The sequence below is a fragment of the Protopterus annectens genome, chromosome 9.part0, assembly GCF_019279795.1.
Source record: "Protopterus annectens isolate FY-2018-M chromosome 9.part0, PAN1.0, whole genome shotgun sequence".
In the NCBI taxonomy this organism is placed as follows: domain Eukaryota; kingdom Metazoa; phylum Chordata; order Ceratodontiformes; family Protopteridae; genus Protopterus; species Protopterus annectens.
Genome location: NC_056743.1, coordinates 1,728,644,750 through 1,728,664,584, shown reverse-complemented (window position 1 = coordinate 1,728,664,584; position 19,835 = coordinate 1,728,644,750). Strand labels below are relative to the sequence as shown.

The following is a 19,835-nucleotide window of genomic DNA, read 5'->3' as shown; positions in this document are numbered from 1 at the left end:
GCTACAGTTATCCCGCTCCACAAGGGAGGATCTGCCTTGGATCTCGGGAACTACAGTCCCATCAGTCTGACAAGCCTGATCTGCAAGGGCATGGAACGCAATAACATGGAACTTATAAACAGGGACATTGGCAACCTTCAAACACTGGACCCCACCCAGTCTGGGTTTGTGAAGAGCTGATCTTGTCTCCTGAATCTGATTGACTTCTTCGAATCAGTCTCCAGAGCTGTGGACTAGGGTAAGGCGGTCCACACAGCCTATCTGGACCTTGCCAAGGCCTTTAACACCATCCCCCACTCTGGAATCATAGAAAAACTTACTAAGCTGGGCATATATCCCTACATCACTCGATGGGTTGCCAACTGGCTTACTGACAGAACCCAGACTGTAAAAGTAGCCGACTCCAAATCAAGCTCCAGACAAGTGACAACTGGAGTACCTCAGGGTTCAGTCCTGTGACCACTTTTGTTTGGCATCTACTTCTCTGAAGTACAGACCAACACTAAGGGACTCTGGCTAACAAAGTTTGCAGATGACTGCAAACTGGGAGCCATTATTGAATCCCCAAATTATGTGGATATTCTACAAAAGGGCCTTACAGAAACAGATGCCTGGTGCCAGAGCCATGGGCAGAAGCTTAATGCCAAGAAATGTATAGTTATCCCCTTTGGAAAAAAACATGTACCTATGAGCTACCACATAGGTGGCAGGACACTAAACATCGAAAGTGTGATGAGAGACTTAGGGACACAAGTGGACAGTGGTCTCACTTTTGATAACCACATCGCCACAACAGTCAGGAAATCCTTCTATGTGGCATACCTCATCACTAAGGGCTTTTCATCCAGAAAAAAGGAGGTCATTTTCCCACTGTACTCATCCCTTATTAGACCCATTATAGAGTATAATGCCCCATTTGGTATGTACCTCACAAGACATCTGCAACAACTGGAAATGCCACAGAAATACCTCACTAAAAGAATCACAGGCCTAAAGCTGATGCCATATGCTGACCATCTAAAAAAATCTCCAGCTATACTCTGTGGCATATCGTCTACTCAGAGGCAACCTCTGCTAAACATACAAGGCCATGTCAAACCCTGAGCTGTTGGACATGCTCCACTTAAAGAAATCCCAATCCCTCAGAGCCACATGCTTCAGGGATCTAAACCTTATCATCACAATGAACAAAACATGCTGGAGGGATAGGTTCCTGACCCAGAGACTTCCCATACTCTGGAATAGACTGCCCATACATGTCAAGCATAGCGCCTCATTGGCCCTCTTCAAAAGTAACCTTGATGATTAGATGGGAGATAGGAAATTCACCCCGGGGATCATGTCAGTCACCCTGCTAGACAGGGGCCCAGAGAAGTAAATATTGTGGGAAGAAATTTCCAGGGAATTGTTATGGTTAGGCTTGCATAGGCCTTAGGGCCGATAGCCTAGTACCAACCTATGACCCTAGGTGTTCCTGGATGACGTACCCTTATTTATGAGGTGGGCCATGTAGACAGCCTTCAGTACAATGGGGGCAACATGGTGGTCAAAAGTCAGGGTGCTATCAACCTGGATGCCCATGGCCCTCACAACTGATTGCATGCTTTGTAATTTGTTATTAATGTAATAAGTAGTGGGGATGACAATTTTGCCAAAGGGAATAATGATGCATTTCTTGGCATTCATTTTGTGGCCATGCTTATGGCACCAGTCATTAGTTTGGGTAGGCCCCTCTTGAAGGATGTTCACATCACTAGTGGAAATTAAGACAGCATCCATCTTGTAGTCATCTGCAAACTTGGTCAGCCACAGACCACTGGTTGTGGCTTGTACCTGAGAGAAGTATATGCCAAACAGACTGATCCTTGTGGTACACCACTCGTTATGGGTCAACTACTAGGGCTGACATCCCCTACTTTGACTGAGTCGAAAAGATACACTGAGCTCACCACCAAAGGCAGTATGTGTGGAAACCAAATAAGGTCTCTGGAGCATTTCTCCCCGGGCCTCTGCTGAAAACAGGATCTGTGGAACCTAGTTGGACATTCCCAGTCAACAAATGTTAAAATAAAATAAAAAAAATAAATAAATAAAAATGTAAAAACCAAACCAGCAGCAGGATTACATTTTACTTTGTTAATAAAGGAACTGATTTTAACAATTTCAACCATTTTACTTCAGCTTGGGTGGCAGCAGCAGGTTTGCTTTCTCCTTTGACTGAGTGGGTTCTATCAGTGAACCAGTTAGCTACCCATCTGGTAACATATGGGCTAATACCTAGCTGGGAGGGTTTATGTATTATGCCTGAGTGTGGAATAGTGTCAAAGGCAAGGTAGGCACTGTGCACCATCTTCCCCTCATCCATAGCTTTGGTTAGTGTTTTGAAGAAGTTGACCAAGTTTAGCAGGCATGATCTCCCTTTGACAAAACCAAACTGTGTTTGATCAAGCATTTGGAGGTTGCCAATGTCCTTGTTTATAAGGTCCAAGAAAACGCATTTCATGGCCTTGCAGAGCAGGCTAGTTATGCTGATGGGTCTATAATTGCCTGGGTCAGTGGATGCTCCACGTTTGTGTAGAGGGATGACAGTGGCTGTCCTCCAGATAGTTGGGATGAAACCAGTGCTCAAGCTGTGGTTGAATAGAGTGTCTAATGGAGCTGAGAGCTCATGTAAGATACAGGCAGGGATATTTCAGGTCCCATTGGAGACTTTATTTTTTGCCTTTGAGAGACGATTAAGGACCTGTTCCATAGTGATGAAGGGAGGGGGCAGGTGCTGGTATGTCCTGATTTACTGATGGAGGGATGGGGGGGTGAAGTTTTTACTGAACCTGTCTGCCAGCAAGTTGGCTATATCTATGATGTTTGTGTATGTGGTGTTATTTACCACCAAGTTAGAGTTGATTTGGGTGCTGCTGGTGCTGCCTTTGAGATTGCAGACATATGTGAAGAATAACTTGTGATTGTCCTTGGTGGATGTGGCCAATTTGGACTCAAAGCTAGCCTTAGAGAATTTCACCAGTGACCTTATTTGCTTGTTCAGATAAAAGAGAGAATGCTTCAAACTTGGCACCTGCTCCTTCCTGGCCCTGGACATCACTTTTCTCCTTCTATTATAGAGTTTGTTTATTGCTGCTGTCCACCAGACAGGTTTACTCTTCCTTGAGGAAGATGATTTGGTACTGTCAGGTATTGCTGAGTCCATACCACTATGTTGGTGCTCATATATTTTCCTGCTGTAGGTTTGGACATTAGTGCTAGTTCCAACTGAAAGGATGGTGGCCATGAAGCTGCTTATACCTGCTCTGAGGAGATTGTAGTCAGCTTCAGAAATGTTTTTTTTTTGTTTGACTCTGATATGTAGGTCAGGGGAGATGGTGACTTCAAAAGTGATTGATTTATGGTCGGAACTTACCAAGTAGGATGACACTGTAGGAATGCTGCAGTGGCTACTCATGTTGGTTAGGACCAGGTACAGGATATTTTCATCTCTTGTAGGGGTGTTGACCAGCTTGATCCAATACATTGCCATTGACAAAGTCACAGAATCTCTGGACATTCATGTTTGGGCTACAATAGGTCTTGCACTCTATGGTTGGGTAGTTAAAGTCACCCAGGATCAGGGTAGAGGGTTGAATCTTGATGGACTAAATTAGGTCCAGATACATGGAGTGGGTGTCCTGAGTCATAGTTGAGGGGCTGCAGCTAGCTATGATTTGAATATATGTTTTGTCAACAATTAACTGCACTTGCAGCATCTCCTGTGTGTCATAACATTTGACCAGCCTGCAGGTGTGCATGCCTTTGATAAATATTGAAACTCCACCTCCTTTGGCTTTGTAGCCCTCTGTTTGTGGCCTGAAAGTATGGTAGGATGAGTAACCTGGTAAGGTTGGGGTGCTTTACATAGCTGTGAACCAGGTTCCAGCCACTGCACAAATGTTAACATCCTCCAAGGCAAGGAGTGCTTGCAATGAGTGCAGTTTCATGCTAACACTCCTAGCATTTAGCAGCATGACCTTTAAATTTTGTTTATATGAATTTTACATGTTGGTAATGTGCTCATGACTTTGCCTACAAAAGGCACTATGAGGGAGGCAATGGCCTTTACCTGAAGCCTAAAGGCCAGGGGAGACAGATGAAGGCCATCTGTGGCAAAACATCATGGTCTACAATCATATACTGGCTTTTAACTGAGACAGCAAGGATCCTAGGTTCTTAATGTGACTGCATCTCTCACATATCGTGTTCTTAGGTGGTAGTAGTAGAGGGTTATCTGTGTATATAAGACAGTTGTTACAGTGTCTCAAATTGTCCATCCATGGTTATCAGAACTGAATCTGTAGAAGAGAGGTCAGGAATAGTAGAGTGGGTACTATCTGAGCATAGTACCTATAGGTGTGAGTATAGCTGGATAAAATCAATACAGTAGCTGCAGGTGAGGGCCTCACTCACACAGGAGTGCTGGTAAGGGAAGACAATGCAAGTGAGATGCCTTGCAAAGGGTTAAAACAGCACAGTGGTGGTACACAATGGGCAAATAACCACAAACTCACACAAATGGGTTTAAATACCACAAAAACAAAGGTAAAATAGAAACACTGGAACCGACCAACCAACCCTTATCCCTGAGCTCTTAGCTCAACACCCTATGCCAGACCCTTTCCAACCAGTTCACTTACTCCCAGTAAGTGCAGGCAGGCCCTGGCCAACAAAAGATGGCATAGCAGGAAACACAGGAATCACACAAACAGATCTGAGTATAGCAAAACCTGTAACCAGACTATTCTAAAGATATTTAAACTTTGTTTAACACAGGAGAACAGATACACAATTAAATATAACAGTAGCAAACAAGAGCAAACTGATTTAAACAAATTAACCAATAAAAAGCTCAAAACTGAGGCCTGTTCCAGCAGTCTTCAATCAGATAAGTTCTAACTGCACAGTCCTGCCATTAGGGTGTAGGAGTACCCTCTCCAAAAAAGACGGCCTGGATGAGGGCTCAAGTTATACAAACAAAGCTAGATTCAGCAGGTCTGAATCTAGTCTATGCTACATTAAACAAGGTGCACCAATTTCATAGAGAAACAGTTCAAATAAGCAGGCACAATAAGCATTTAACCAGCAATTCCCGGCTCACAAGGGCAGAATCTACCCTCTCCTCCCACAGGACTGCAACCCACAAACCTTCTTAATGTAAAATAACTGGCCTGAAGCCCAAGTGTTTGAACCAGAACTAAGACACTTTTAGAATAACAGACACTAAACCTTAAACCAGCAAAGCCCAGCTTAGAAGGATTTAAGCTACCTCTCCTGCCTCAAGAGTGCAGACCACAAACCTTCTTACTGTAAAACAACTGGCCTGAAGCCCAAGTATTTAAACCAAAAGGCTTAGAATAACAGTTGCAATTTAATAAGGCTAAAACAAGCAGTAATAAATGCATCAGAATAAGTGCAATTGAGTACTTTTATGAATAGGCAGCAAAAGCAAAATAAAGTAATACAGTAGGAAGAAACACAACTACAGTAAAATTATGTTTTTAGGTTAAGTGGGAAGGGATGAAACACGATAATTTCAGTTTGGGAAACCAAGGGGGGCTTCTCAAATGATCTCTCTCTACTCAGTAGAATAAGCTGATGGGATGGGACTGGAAGGAGTGTCCAAAATTAGATTTATAGTAGGGGCAGGCAACTAAAAAAACCCACCAAATTTAAGAAAACAACAAGGACTGGTGAGTGGGAGGGGGACCTCTTAAAACATCAACAGAACAGAAATCATAAAACAAAACAAATGTAATACTTGAATAAGATACACAATGGAAATGATCAAACCTTAAATAAAGGGCTTCAAATCAACATTAAATGCAGAGATGCCTGATACTCAGAGCAATGCAGACCACACAAACATCAGACAGATATACTATATTTTCATCTATATGTAAACGATTTGACATTTCACTAGTTCCTTACTATTAGCACGACAAATGCAGATGAGTGGATGTTGTCAGATACAAAGACACATACAACATACAATGGTCTTTTTCTGAGACCGGTCTGAAAGCAATACTCAACATTAATGCTGGGTTAGCTCAAATTACATCAATGTTTGTCTCCTGCCTTCACTTCCCAGGCTAACAGCAGCTAACATACATTTTAACATCTCTGCGTCAGAATTATAAATCTGTCTGATATTTGTGTAGAACTGGAAGTCATAACACAGTTAAATACTTTTACATTTTCAACCTAGTAATTATTTATGTTTCAAGACAATACAAAAACCTCTGGCTGTAGACATTTATGTCTGCTTGCTGCACTGAAACTAAGATAACACATTCGTAAAACAAGTTCAGCTTATTTACTTGAAGTTTTGCAACTTATGTCTGTATGTTCGAGGTTTCCAGCTTCTACTATTAATGCATACATTTGCACAGATAATACTTTATAAACATTTCTGTTCTTTGCTAGTACAGTACACTGTGGTTACACTCCTGAAGCTCAGTCATATTTCTCAACCTCTTAGAGCAAGACATCTGGACAAAGACACAAATAAAGGGGGGACAAAGGCAAGAAAATGGTGACACTTTATAGCTATTGCTGTTATACATTTAGGCAGTTGATGGAATACCAGGTTTTGCATTTGCATGAATTTCCTGAAGGATATGATATCTGACATTCAAATGTGTCCTGTTATTTTATGATCTCAGTCTTTAATGATTTGCTAGGGATTTGCCACACAAAACACAAATGTATGTGTACATGACTAAGTATATGAGGCAAACGTTGTCAGTCTGCAAAACAACGGAGAGTTGAGAGGTATGAGCTCAGTATATAACATACAGTTCAACACACACTTCGGCACCATTTGTTTAATATCCACATAACATATATAGGTCTCTTACATTTGTAAGATAAGCATATGTATCATATTAATACTCACAAATTACATGATTATTCACAACATCCCAGTTAGCTGGGCTGGCAGTGTCACAGTCAGTATTGTACAACTGACAATCCAGCAGTAGTCATATGTGAGCTGACCCTTGCTGGGGTAACTGAGGGGCCAGAGCTGTGATCTATCTCACTACAGACAGAGCCATCAGGGATGGGCGTAGGTACTGGACAGCAGACTAACAGCAACATGTCAGTCCAGGAAGTGTTGTTGAGACCTACTGTTTAAAATCCTATTTCACATGACTGTATCCACCCCATCTGCATTTCACTACATGCTTAATTGTAAGACATATCTGGTATAGTGCTGTACTCCTTTGTCAGATGAAATCCACAAGTAGTGTTTTAATGAGCCACAGTCTGTATTCATGAAGAAAGGGTCAGACCTGTTTAGCATAAGCAGCAGCTTGCCTTTTGTAGGTAATGCTCATGAACAGGTGATGGCCTGTGCACCAATCTGTGTCTCCCACTTGCTAACTGCATCCAGAACAGCTGTGTTGCCTTTCCATTAGACAATGGCATGACAACACATTGCTATAATTAAGGACTTCATGTGGGCATTGCTCATTTTCCCTGCCTGTGAGGAGATTATTGAGGTGTGGGAGCTACAACATCACAGAGGGTAGGTGGAAATACTGTCCACTGTTTGGATTGATGTGTTATGTCCACAGTTTTGCATGCTATGTCTGCATACCACTCAACCTCTTAGCACAATAAATCTGGACAAAGCACGGCAAAATGTGGGGGGGGGGGGCAAAGGGTCATAAACAGGGACAGATTTTAAAATTTGTCATAAACTTAGATATTTGCTAGAGTAACAGGGTTTGTTTTGACATACATTTGGGGATTTGAAGTCTGAAACTCAAATATATATCATAATTTAGTGACTTCATTCCTCATATCATTCCAGTGATTTGGCGGAAAACCACAAATGTTATGTGGAACAGGTCAAAAATATGAGGCACAAACCTGAACATTCTGTGGAAATCTGTCCAGTTGAGAGGTATGTATGTCTGGCCGTTATTAACATACTTTAAGATTCTGTAGCAGTCTACTGTGTAAATGTGTGTTGGGGTGAGTAAGGAGACAGGCAGATGTGAGTGTCATAGATCCTTTTCTGTCTGACTGTGCATGCTGCTATAATTGATGCGGGTCTATCAGCTGTGTATGTTTGTAGGGGGAGACTGAGACATGTCACTTACAACGTCAACGTGTTTGGGTGCAATGTTATGTCTGTAGCAGGCAGTTGGACATACTGCTGCATGTGTAGCAGGCCACAGCTGCTGCATTCTGGGCAGGAGTCAGACTAGGGATTGTGAAGACATTGTGGGAGAGCAAGCTGTTACTGTCAGTAAGGGTGCAATGTCAGCTGTTGTGCACTTAATTAAGTTCTATGTATTCGCTTTATTTGTTATGTTATTCGCCTATTAAATACTTTTGATTTTACAATAACACTGGACTGAAGAGTCTATTTGGTTTGACTGTGATATTTGTGGGACAGCCTTCATTGGGTTCTGTAATGGGAATTTTCGGTATTACAAGTTCATTTTTATTCCCGTTTTCCATTAACTGTGTTATTGGTAAATTGATTAATATCAGTGTACATGGTGGCAACATGGAAAGTGATGTATAGGAGGAGATTTTTTTCTGTGGGGATAGATGCCCCTTTATTTTTTTTAAGGTGAGAATGGGATGTTGGGGAAGGGTTGTAGGTACGTTTGGGGAGGTAAGTTGGGTATGAGACGCTTTTGCATACAGACAAGACAGACAAGACAGCAGACAAGGATAGTGTATGACACATGAGGGGGGTGAAAATCTTGGATGTGGAGGGTGGTTGGGAATTGGAGGGCCCCGTGCTCCCAGATGGAAACAGTGGGACTGAGGACTCCACCCATGGGCAGTCACCACTGCCCCTTCACGGCCCCAAAGGTGGCTGTGCTGGGGGCTCCTTGAGGTTCACCAGTTTCCTTTTGATCTGGCACAGGCTTACATCCAAGTCCTTCTGGATGACCCTGTGCACCATACCTCAGAAGTGGTGTTGGATGATAGGGCCCTCTCCACTCCAACCCCACATGGTTCCACCCAATGGTGGTGCAGGAACAGCAGAGAAGGCAGTTTGAGGTTGGGTCCCAGACATGTTGAGACCTGTTGCGTGGCCAGATGAGGCAGGACAGGTGGATCCGCTGGGATCTGCCTACTCAAACATGTTATGGTTTTAAGGATTTTCAAGGTGTATTGGTTAGTCATGAACAAAACATTTCAACATTAGTTATAACATCATGTATGGTTGTTCCAATTAACCCAGAACAATAGAATTAGGAAAATTGCATGGCAAGCAGAACACATGCATAAATGGAATAACAGTCATTATTGTAACAGCATGCCAGTACCATTTATGGCAACAGGCCACCAACAATGGAATTTCAACAAGGTATGTTAGTATTGAACCATTTAAATATATGAACAATAATAGAACAAATGTCCCAACATTAGATTTTGAGAACAACATACCCGTAGTATGTGAATAATAATTATTGAAGCAGATACAGGGTGGGTGGAGAGAAAATGTCCATTACCAACTGTGTAGGCTTATATTTTTCACAACAGTACTGCTCAATACTCTACAGATCTGCCCTCGCTTTACATGTACCTGATGCCTATAGCTACTGTAGCACATACATAGCTGTTAATCTGTCAACCTGGAATGCTATGGTGCAAGCTGTGGCAACTGTAGGTACATGTGTAGAGGGGACTCATACATGTCAAGTTTACACATATGACTAACAAGGTATACCCTGCACTGATGTTGTTTGAGTGTGCTAATGGCATACTTCTACTGGATTTATATCTTTGTGCAAGGTTATTGGCAACAGTGATCAGTAGCCATGACAGTGTCACACTTGAGAGTCATGTATCGGGAAGAGTGCATAGTGTATATAGCTATCCTGCTTTCATTTGTAGGCATGGGGCTGGGCACTGGAACATTTGTACACAGTTTATTAGTATACCTTTCATACAGCTAATACAAAAATGTCTTTATCTGTGGGGCTGTGGAGAAATATCTGCTAACACTACCTGAAAGTTGTTATAAATACTCAGGATTAATTGTGTGCCACTATGAGCACATCTTCGTACCAGTCCCTTGCTCCAAACCGTGGTCTGTGTGTGCAAAAACTAACAAAAGATATATGTATTTCTTGTCACACTGAGATACTGGGGCACTGCTGTCTGCTGCTTTACTGATTTCTGCCTACAACTCACTTGGTCACACATTCTGACCTTGTAATATAAGTGGAGTGTCACAGTGTCGTGTGATAGATAGTGAAGTGTGCATTAATACTTTGCATGCAGGTGTATACATTTAACCCCTAGTGGATGTGATTAAGTGTGATCTGTACAGGCCATAGCAGGCTGCTGGGATGCACACCAGACCCATACACATTTGCACATCATATATTTGCAGTCTCCACCTATTACAGTCTCATACTTGCCTGCATCAGCATACCTACATTCAGAAATACATGTAGCTGAAATGTAAAGGTTAACACAAGAGACTGCTGCAGAGGACACACTATAATAATTTACACATTACTATTCAAAGTTCAGATCTTACTGCAGAAGATATATCACTTTTCATTGTATCTTGTTTTACAGCTCCACATCTACAGTTTGGCATGACAGCTGCTTAGCAGACAAACTGCAGTGACTTCATGCTCTCATAGCTATATTTGCTGTGTAGTACATGTACATTTGTATTTCTTCAACAACAGAACAGATTAGACACAACAGTTTGTGGCAATAATTTTATTTAGGGTGATATGAAACAGTGGTTTATTACATTCTAACTTCTAAATTCAGTTGTACTACATATCCTGTAGGTGATGAATGTATGTCAGTTATTACTTTCACAGTAGCAAGCACAATATACTTTATTGGTTGGGTGGGCTTCGAAAGACATGCGTAAATGGGCGTGCCTTCGTTGAAGGTTGAACGTTGAGCTGGCACCTCAGCGTTCGTGAAAATCTACTGCCAATCATTAGCTGACCGGAGTTCTGCTGTGGTGACCCCTAACCGGGAAAAGCCGAAAGACAACAACAGATTCATTCCTACACAGTATTACTGCAGTATTGGCTTCCTTTCATCAATAGTAGCTTGTTTGCTGCCTTCATCTGTATTACACAGTACTTGGCATTAGTTACTTATATCAATGTTTGTCTAACAACACATTTATTGGGTACACTCAGAAAACACCATACCTAATGGCAGTAGACAATTACACATTCTTATTTATTGGACTATGTATATATATATATATATATATATATATATATATATATATATATATATATATATACATACATAAATATATTTTATATATATATAAAATTATATCTGTACTCACCACACTGTCGGCGTAGCCTCCCTAGTCATCCTGCATGGGCCTCCCTGTTATGAGCCCTCTCCTCTGCAGCTGTGGGGGAAAAACACACCATTATGAATACCTGTCTATCAGATATTCATACTATAATTTGATAAATCAAAGTTAGATATACTTACAAACTTCTGGGGCATTCTGAGCCCAAGCATCTTGGATCTATTGGGCCAAGAGTGCCCCTTCCTCCATCTCAGGTCATCATAATGATGACAGGCCTGATCACCAGCTCAGATCTTGTCAGTGGCACAGGTGAGCTCACATGCCAGATGGTCCCAGCTCTCAGACTTGTATTCTGAGCCCTGGTACTGGCCCTGCCATAGTCTGTCATCATGGTTCTTTATGAGGAGTCCAGCCGTGACCCTGGACTCAAGGATGCCCCAGTACTGTGCCTGAAAGCACACTTCCTCTCCTGCACCTGCCATAGTTCCTACAGGGATCACACTCTAACAGGTTTTGCCTGTATTCCCACCTGTGCAGTTTAAATAAGGCCATATTCCTGCCCTTTGCCATCATTGGACCATGTTCAAAAATGCTGAGCAAAGCTTAGTAGTGTGCAAACCTGCTAAGCTAAGTTGAGCAGTGCTTAGAGTGGCAAATGCTGAGCAGTGCTTAGCAGTGCACAAATCTGGTAAGCTGAGCTGAGGACTGCTTAGAATGGGACTTCTTAGCAATGGTCAAACCAACTACGCAGAGCTAAGCATAGCTAAGTTTTGCTCGGACAGGTCCTGTTTAAGCATTGCTTAGCATGGCTTAGCAATGCTTAGCAAAACTGAGCTAATGGCAAACAAAAGTTTTCATTAAAAAAAAGTTCATTACTGATACATTATTATTAAGTGTAAATATTTTACTTTACATGATATGTGCTTTCTTTACATTACCTCGGGGTGTGAGTGTACTGTATGGGACACTTGTGTTTAAATGGGGGGTTTCACCTCATATCTTCCCTGACACTGGAGTTTGGGACCAGATACACTACCCTGGTTAACAAATATCAGTTATTCCAGCATTAAATAAAATAAAAAATAATATAAAAATGTGTCCCCATGTAAAAGCTGAATGGCTTGTCTTGGTATTTGAACCGTGCACCTACTGCATATGAAGGTGTGTCTCTAACCACTCAGCGAACTTAACTGTGAGAAATTCCGCTATACATTTCTATGTAGCTTCTTGATATGTTTAAGCACTGTTGAGCAAAGCACCACCCTGCACAAACTCTCTCAGCTATGCTTAAACTTTAAAGAAAAAGATATAAAAAAACACATTCATTTAAAATTAAACTATTAGACTTCACATTATTAAATAAGTGTCTGAGGACACTTTCTTATTTATTTTATTTATTTATTTTATTTATTTATTTATTTAAATTTGTTGACCGGGAGTGTCCGACTGGACGTGGGTCCATTTTCAGCGGAGGCCCGGGGAGAAAAGCTCCACAGTAAAATAAACAGACAGTAGTTACATTGGATTACATAGTGATTAACAATTTAACATAGAAATTACTTACAACATATTTACAGATGAAGAACATAGTGCACCAGTAGACAACTAGAATCTTTATCTGTGAAGTACATAACAGGCATTAACAAATGTAACAATGAGAAGTTCCTGCTGTATAATAAGTACTAGGCTTATGAGCATCTGAGCTTGTTATCATCAAGGTAGTTAGTGGAGATGAAAGAAATAGTAGTTGGATGGGGTGGATGATATTAGAGTGGGAGTTGCAACGGCATAGCCAGCATGTTTTTAGGTGTGCTTTTAATAAAGTTTTGAAGTTGGTGCATGATGGTACGGCGATAATTGTGGGTGGGAGTGAGTTCCATAATTTGGCTATGGCACAAGAGAATAGTGCTTCACCAGCAGAGTTATTGGCTTTAGTGATCTGCAAGTGATTTTGTTGCTGGATCTTAGTGGTCTGGTGGTGCGATAGGGTTGGAGTATTCTGGAGGGATGGGACATTTAGTGGACGGTTTACTAGTTTGTGGGTGAGTGAGAGTTGATACCACTGAAGGAGGTGAGGGAGTTCAAGCCAGCCCAGTTCAGCAAGTGAGAGACAGTGGTGGCTATGGTAGGATGCCCCTGTGGCGAATTTTGTGATTTTGTTGTAGCAGGTCTCTAGCTTGTTTAGATCACATTGCCTTAGGTTGGTATATACTGGAGAGGCATAAAGTAGGGTGGAGATAAGGTGGGAATTTGCTATTGAAATCTTTGCTGCTTTGGTGAGAAATTGTTTATTTCTGTATAATGCTCCTAGTTTTTTGTGGACTTTTGTTATGGTCATGGATATGTGAATGTCAAATTTTAGTTTATTGCCTATTTCCACTCCTAGCAATTTGGTGTGTTCAGTTGGGTATATAGTGGTGCTGTCATTTGCTGTGATGTTAAAGTGAGAGTTGTTTTGAGTATGTTTGGTGGGTTGGAAGATGAGTAGTTTAGTTTTGTTTGGGTTGAGTATTAATAGGGCATCGGATAACCATGTTTCAACAGAGGAAAAGGCTTCCTGTGTGACTTTTTGCAGTTTGGGTAGGGACTGGGCTGAGCAGATGATGGTAGAGTCATCTGCATATTGGATGAGTGTGCCATGTTTGGTGGCAGAGGCTAGATTATTGGTGTAAACAGAGAAAAGTAGGGGTCCAAGGATGGATCCTTGGGGAACCCCTATGGAGACAGGTAGTTGGGGAGATATGTCATTCTGCCATACAACGGATTGTTGGCGGTCAGACAGGTAACTCTGAAACCAGTTGGTGACTGATTGTGAGAAGGACAGGTTATTGAGGACAGAGATAAGTTGTTTGTGTGGGACCATGTCAAATGCTTTAGATAGGTCTAGGAAAGTAGCAGAGGAGAGATAGCCATTGTTTTTATGCTGAAGGATAGTGTTAGTAAAGGGGAGTAAGGCAGTGGTGGTGCTATGGTTTGCTCGGAAACCATGCTGAGTACTGGAAAGGAGGTTGTTAGTAAGGAGGTAGAGTGAGACCTGAGAGTGTATGCATCTCTCTAGTATTTTGGAGAGTGGAGAGAGAATAGCTATGGGGTGGTAATTGGTTAGTTCTGCAGAGGGTCCGCCTTTGTGGAGGGGAATTATATGTGAGACTTTCCACAATGTGGGAACGTAACTTTCTGACAGAGATCGGTTAATCAAGATGGATACTGGGTAGGCCAGAGCATCAGCTGCGATTTGTAGGTATTCACTTGGGAGGTTGTCTGCTGCTAATTTGGTGGGTTTAAGTTTAGTTAAGAGTTTTGGAGGTAGGTACAGGAGAAAAAGAGAAGGCAGTGGGGAGATTACTAGTTGAAGGTGTGGGTTGGAGGAGGGGTTGTGTTCTTTAGCTAGTGATAGTATGGTTTGGGTGAAGTGTGTGTTGAATGAGGTAGCAATATTTTCTGAGGAGTGAGGGATGTTAGGAGGAGGGGTACTGACTTTACCTGGGTGGAGGATGGAGTTTATGGAGGACCAGAATTGTTTGGGGCTGTATTGTGAGGAGTCTAGGGCAGACTGGTAGTATTGGAATCTGTCCTGTTTTATTAGCTTTTTGACTCTATTGCGTAATTCTAGGAATTTCTGTCTAGCTGTGGGGGTTTTGGTTTTGCACCAGTGCTCCCAGGCTTTATCCCTGTTTTTCATTTCTGACTTAGTGGTTTTCTGTAGCCATGGGGAGGGTTGTGCTTTGGTTCTGGAAAATCTTATGGGGGCATGGTAATTAAGGATATTCAGGAAGGTAGTATTAAAAGATTCAACTGCGTCATCTAGACTGAGGTACTTTACAGCATGCCAGTTACATTCTTTGAGGGATGAGATGAATGTGAATGGGTTAAAGTTTATTTTTTTACGTATTTGACGATAGATGACAGGTTTAGCTTGGTACAGGTATTTTCTGAGTAGGAATGTTGGGGAGTGATCACTGAGGCTATCTGATAAGCAGCTTGTTATATATGACTGGGGTTTCTTACTGACTAGTATCCAATCCAGGGTAGAGTGCTTGCTGGAGTTTTTATTTATCCTTGTTAGTGACTGGACTAGTTGGGTGAAGCCATGAAGGTGTACATGATGGGTTGGATTATTGCCAGAACAGGATTGCCAGTCAATATTGAAATCACCTAAGATGATAGTTTCTTGGGGGAGATGGTGGGTAGACCAGCTGAGGAGGTTTTCTAGTGGAGGGATGTTTTGGCCAGGTGGGAAGTAGCATCCAATTATGTTGATGGTTTTGTTTCAGTTAATTTTGAGGTTGGTATATATTATTTCTTCATTGCCTATTTGTGGAGCTGATGATTTTAAGATCTGGATGTTTAGATGTTGTTTAAATATTATAGCTACACCACCTCCTTTTTTGTTTAGTCGGTCTACTCTTAGTATGCCGTAACCTGTAGGGAGTATTTGCTCACTGGTAATGTGAGGTTTTAGCCAGGTTTCTGTCAGGACGACTATATCTGGGGAGTATAGGTCTATGGTGGCATGGAGTTCATGGACTTTGTTGGATATACTTCTAATATTTAGGCTTAGTAGAAGGGAGTCACTTGGCTTTCTATTGGCTGTAATATGGGAGAAGTTGTGGTTTCTAGTCTGATTATGAGGATTGGGGTTGGAGATGGTAGGGCCAGGGTTGGGGTGGATGTCTCCACTTAGGGCTAGTTTTGATATGCATGAGATTATTAGTTTTCTCAGTTTTTGAATGTGTTTGTTTATAAGGGAAATTTTATGATTGTTTTCTGTGGGTAATAGGTATGGTGGGAGGGTACTATGTTAAGTTGTAGGGATGCTTTACGTTTGAGTAATATAGTTGGTAGAATATGTGGGGGGTGCATAGGGATGGTTCTTGAGCTGGTGGGAGGGGAGCTGAGTATGGGTGAGACATGGGTGGTGGTGTGAGTAGTAGTACTGTGGTAGTGGTTGAGTGGGGGAATGATGGAGCTTTGGTAGGATGTAAGATGTGCAAGGAGAGTGCATGCAGTGAGCAAAGGAAAGGTATGCTTGTACATGTCAGTTGAGGAGGTGTGATAGTAGAGGGAATATGGAGGAAGTAGTGTTGGGTTAGCGCTGTGGTTGGCTATTGGAAAGATGGGAGGGGTTTGAGTGCAATAAAGGTGGGACCACTGGGGGCGGGAGGAAATAGGGGCAGGGTGGGGAGCGATAAAATATTTATCTTGAAATACTTTCTTTCCTGGTTTAGTGCTGTACAGCACTGTTACAATGCAGGGGGTGTATTACAGTATCTGTAACACACCTCCTACATGTTGTTACTTCACATTCCTCATGTAATCCTCTCAACTCTACAGATTTCTGTATGACATCCAGATTTGTGCATCATATTTTTGGTCCCTTTGTCATGAAATTGTGTTTTTCTGGCAAACCAATGTCAAATAATTAAAGACTAAAGTTAGAAATTAATGACAGACATTTGAGTTTCAGACATCATACTCCTCAGAAAATCCACGATAATGCAAAACCAGTCATTCTATCAACTTTCTAAGTTTGTAAGAGCAATATTTAAAAACTGTCCCTATTTTTGGGCTTTTGTCTCACTTTTAATAATGCCTTTGTCCAGATTTCTTGCTCTAAGAGGATGAGAGATATGAAGTGTCTAAGGACACTTTCTTTATTGTAAAGTGCCATACGGCACTTTCACAATGCAGAGTGTATATTACAGTACCTGTAACACACCCCCTACATGACATTGACTTTCCTTTCATGATTTAAGTGTCTGAAGACACTTTCTTTTTTGTAAAGTGCTGTACAGTACTTTCACAGTGCAGTGGGTGTGTTACAGTACCTGTCACACACCCCCTGCATTACACTCACTTCACATTCATCATTTCAGTGTCTGTGGACACTATTTTCTATTGTAAAGTGCCGTACGGCATTTGTCAATGCAAGGGGCATGTTACACATCTGAGAGCACTACTGAAACATGCCCCCTGCACTGATTCCATATCCATGTACATGGTTCCATTTCAGTAACATGCCTTCATGAATATGCCGAGAGGGAGATGCGGACACAGACACCATTCACTCCATGTAGGAATAATGATATTCATATGCAGAGTTTATTAAATCCAGGAGATAGTGTTCCAAATACTGGCAGACTTATGGAGAGAGGTACCACGAAACCAAGAACCAAAGCTTACAAAACAGGAAAATTCAAGGACCAGAGCCACTGAAGACACAGTGAGCCAGAAAAAGATACTTTATTTTTTGTTTAGAGTTTTGTGTTTATTAACAATTTTGTAACAAAGTGTTAAAGTTAAAGATTTGGTACTTCTATGAGTGGACATATCTCTTCTTCACTCATAGCTTGTGAATTTTTATTTATTTCATACAGTTCAATATCCCCTCTTAAGTTGCGTGTTCGAGACCTAGTCTCGATAGCATCTCTGACAAACGGTTTTGGTTTTGCAGGAACAGCTGGATATAGCGGAGGTGGATCAGCTTGTCCACTCACTTCATATTCTGGTAAGGGAAGCAGATGGGGCAAAGGGGCTGTTGCTATTACCAAGTTATTGTCTTCTTTATCTAAAAACATTGCTTTTGAATTTTTATTCTTTTGTTCCCTGCGGTTTGCTTCCTCAAGCCACCTGTGTGCTTGAGGGACTCCTAATTGACGTTGCTTTTTTAGCTGACCTTTTGCGTCTGTTTTAAGTTGTTTGACAAGTTTGATAAGTGAAGGTTTATCTAAATTACCATCAAATTAGTATTTATTAACCCATTTTGTATAGTATCTAACATTGTCGGCACGCTGTAATTGCATATATTTTGTGTCTTCGGTTAAGGGCGGATCTCAGGAACCTTTTGTGCACTTATTTCCCATGTTGTCTTAGCTTAGTTAGAAATTGTTACATAACCCTTTTTATCACGTGGTACCACAATTCACACTTCTTCACAGTTTATCTAGAATAACTGCCTACCTATTCTGTTTCCCTGATCTATGACAAGACAGCAATCTTTTTTGGCCCTGATCTGCACTTTACAGATCTCCCTGACAAAAACAAAATACTGTAACAAGTCCCTGATCTAAAATAGAAAAAAGGTAAATTCCTCCTTACCTGAGCCTCCATGTTTGATCCCACCGGAACTGTTGATTCGTCTTCCAATTGCAGATCAGAAACAGTGGCTGGCCTCTTTTGAACGACAATTCAGTCGGAGGTCTTTTCAATGCAGAAGAACTGATGTGGCTTCTTCCCCGTATGGTTTCATGCCACCGGGCCCATCTGACCTGAGCTAGAGTGAGAGATATTTCCAGCTCAAAGGACCAATCTGTCAAAGGAAAAATATACTTTAAAAATGATCAGTACATGGTAGGTTCAGGTTAAGGCACTTTAATCTTGCAGCAAGGAGACAAAAACGTGCTAATACAGAGTTTGTCTAACTAGAATTAGGAAATACCAGCATTTTTATACATTTTCTAATAAGACATTGCCTACCAAGCTGACGTCGCATATCACAAGTTTTAACATCATCATTACATAGCAGTTGTTTTCATGCTTTTCTGCTTGTACTATCAGTTTTTGTGAGAAACTTTCTAAGAAAAACAACGTGGCCTTGGCTACCACCGGTTAGATATATGCAATGTTACCATTCAAGGTACTACGGCTAATTTGAGTACAAAGCAAGTACAGATTGCAGTTCATTTCTTCAACAGTTCTTTGTCCATCTTTATCTCTTCCTTCTGCAGCTGTGCATGTTCTCATACCACGAATAGAGCTAATTGTTCAAAATCATAACATTATAGAATATAGCATTGTTCATTCATTGCTTCCTGACCTAGCAGATAATCACCTGTTTTTCAAGTACATTTCCAAAAGGCATAAACATGAATTTCGCTGTGCTAGCAGTTACTAGGTCAGAGGGCATCTTGCAAGTTTCAGAAAGCACACTGCAGTTTAAAAAGCATCTTTTGTCTCATATAAAACTAAGCTGTATATAAAATAGTGTATATAAAATAGAATGAAAAACGTGTTAACTCTTATAGCTTCTAATTAGCATTAAACACACACATTAGTACATATTATTCTAACAGAAATCCTTCTATGTGGCCCATCTAATTACTAAAGGGTAGAAATAGAGAGAAATAAAGAGGTTGTAGTGCCCCTCTACTCGTCACTCATCAGACCCATCGCAGAGTACAATGCCCCATTTGGGATATACCTCACAAGACACTTCCAACAGCTGGAATGACCACAAAACTACCTCACCAAGAGGATTACTGGCCTCAAACTTATGTCCTATGCAGCCTGACTGAAAAAACTCTGGCTGTACTCAATGGCATATCACTTACTCAGAGGTGATTTCTGCCTGACTTACAAAGCCATGTCCAACTCAGAATTGATGGACATGCTCCACCTAAAGAAATCCAAGTCACTGTGTCCCACGTGGTCTAGTGAGCTAAACCTCGACACAACAATAAATAGAACATGCTGGAGGGATAGATTCCTGTCACAGAGACTCCCCATGCTA

At 41.4% G+C, this 19,835-nt stretch overlaps 1 protein-coding gene across 3 annotated transcripts in view; it reads left to right on the top strand.

Moving 5' to 3' along the window:
• The window catches only part of LOC122812232 (adhesion G protein-coupled receptor E2-like), a 1,489,088-nt gene that overhangs the window by 419,830 nt on the left and 1,049,423 nt on the right, over nucleotides 1–19,835 (top strand). The window lies entirely within an intron of this gene.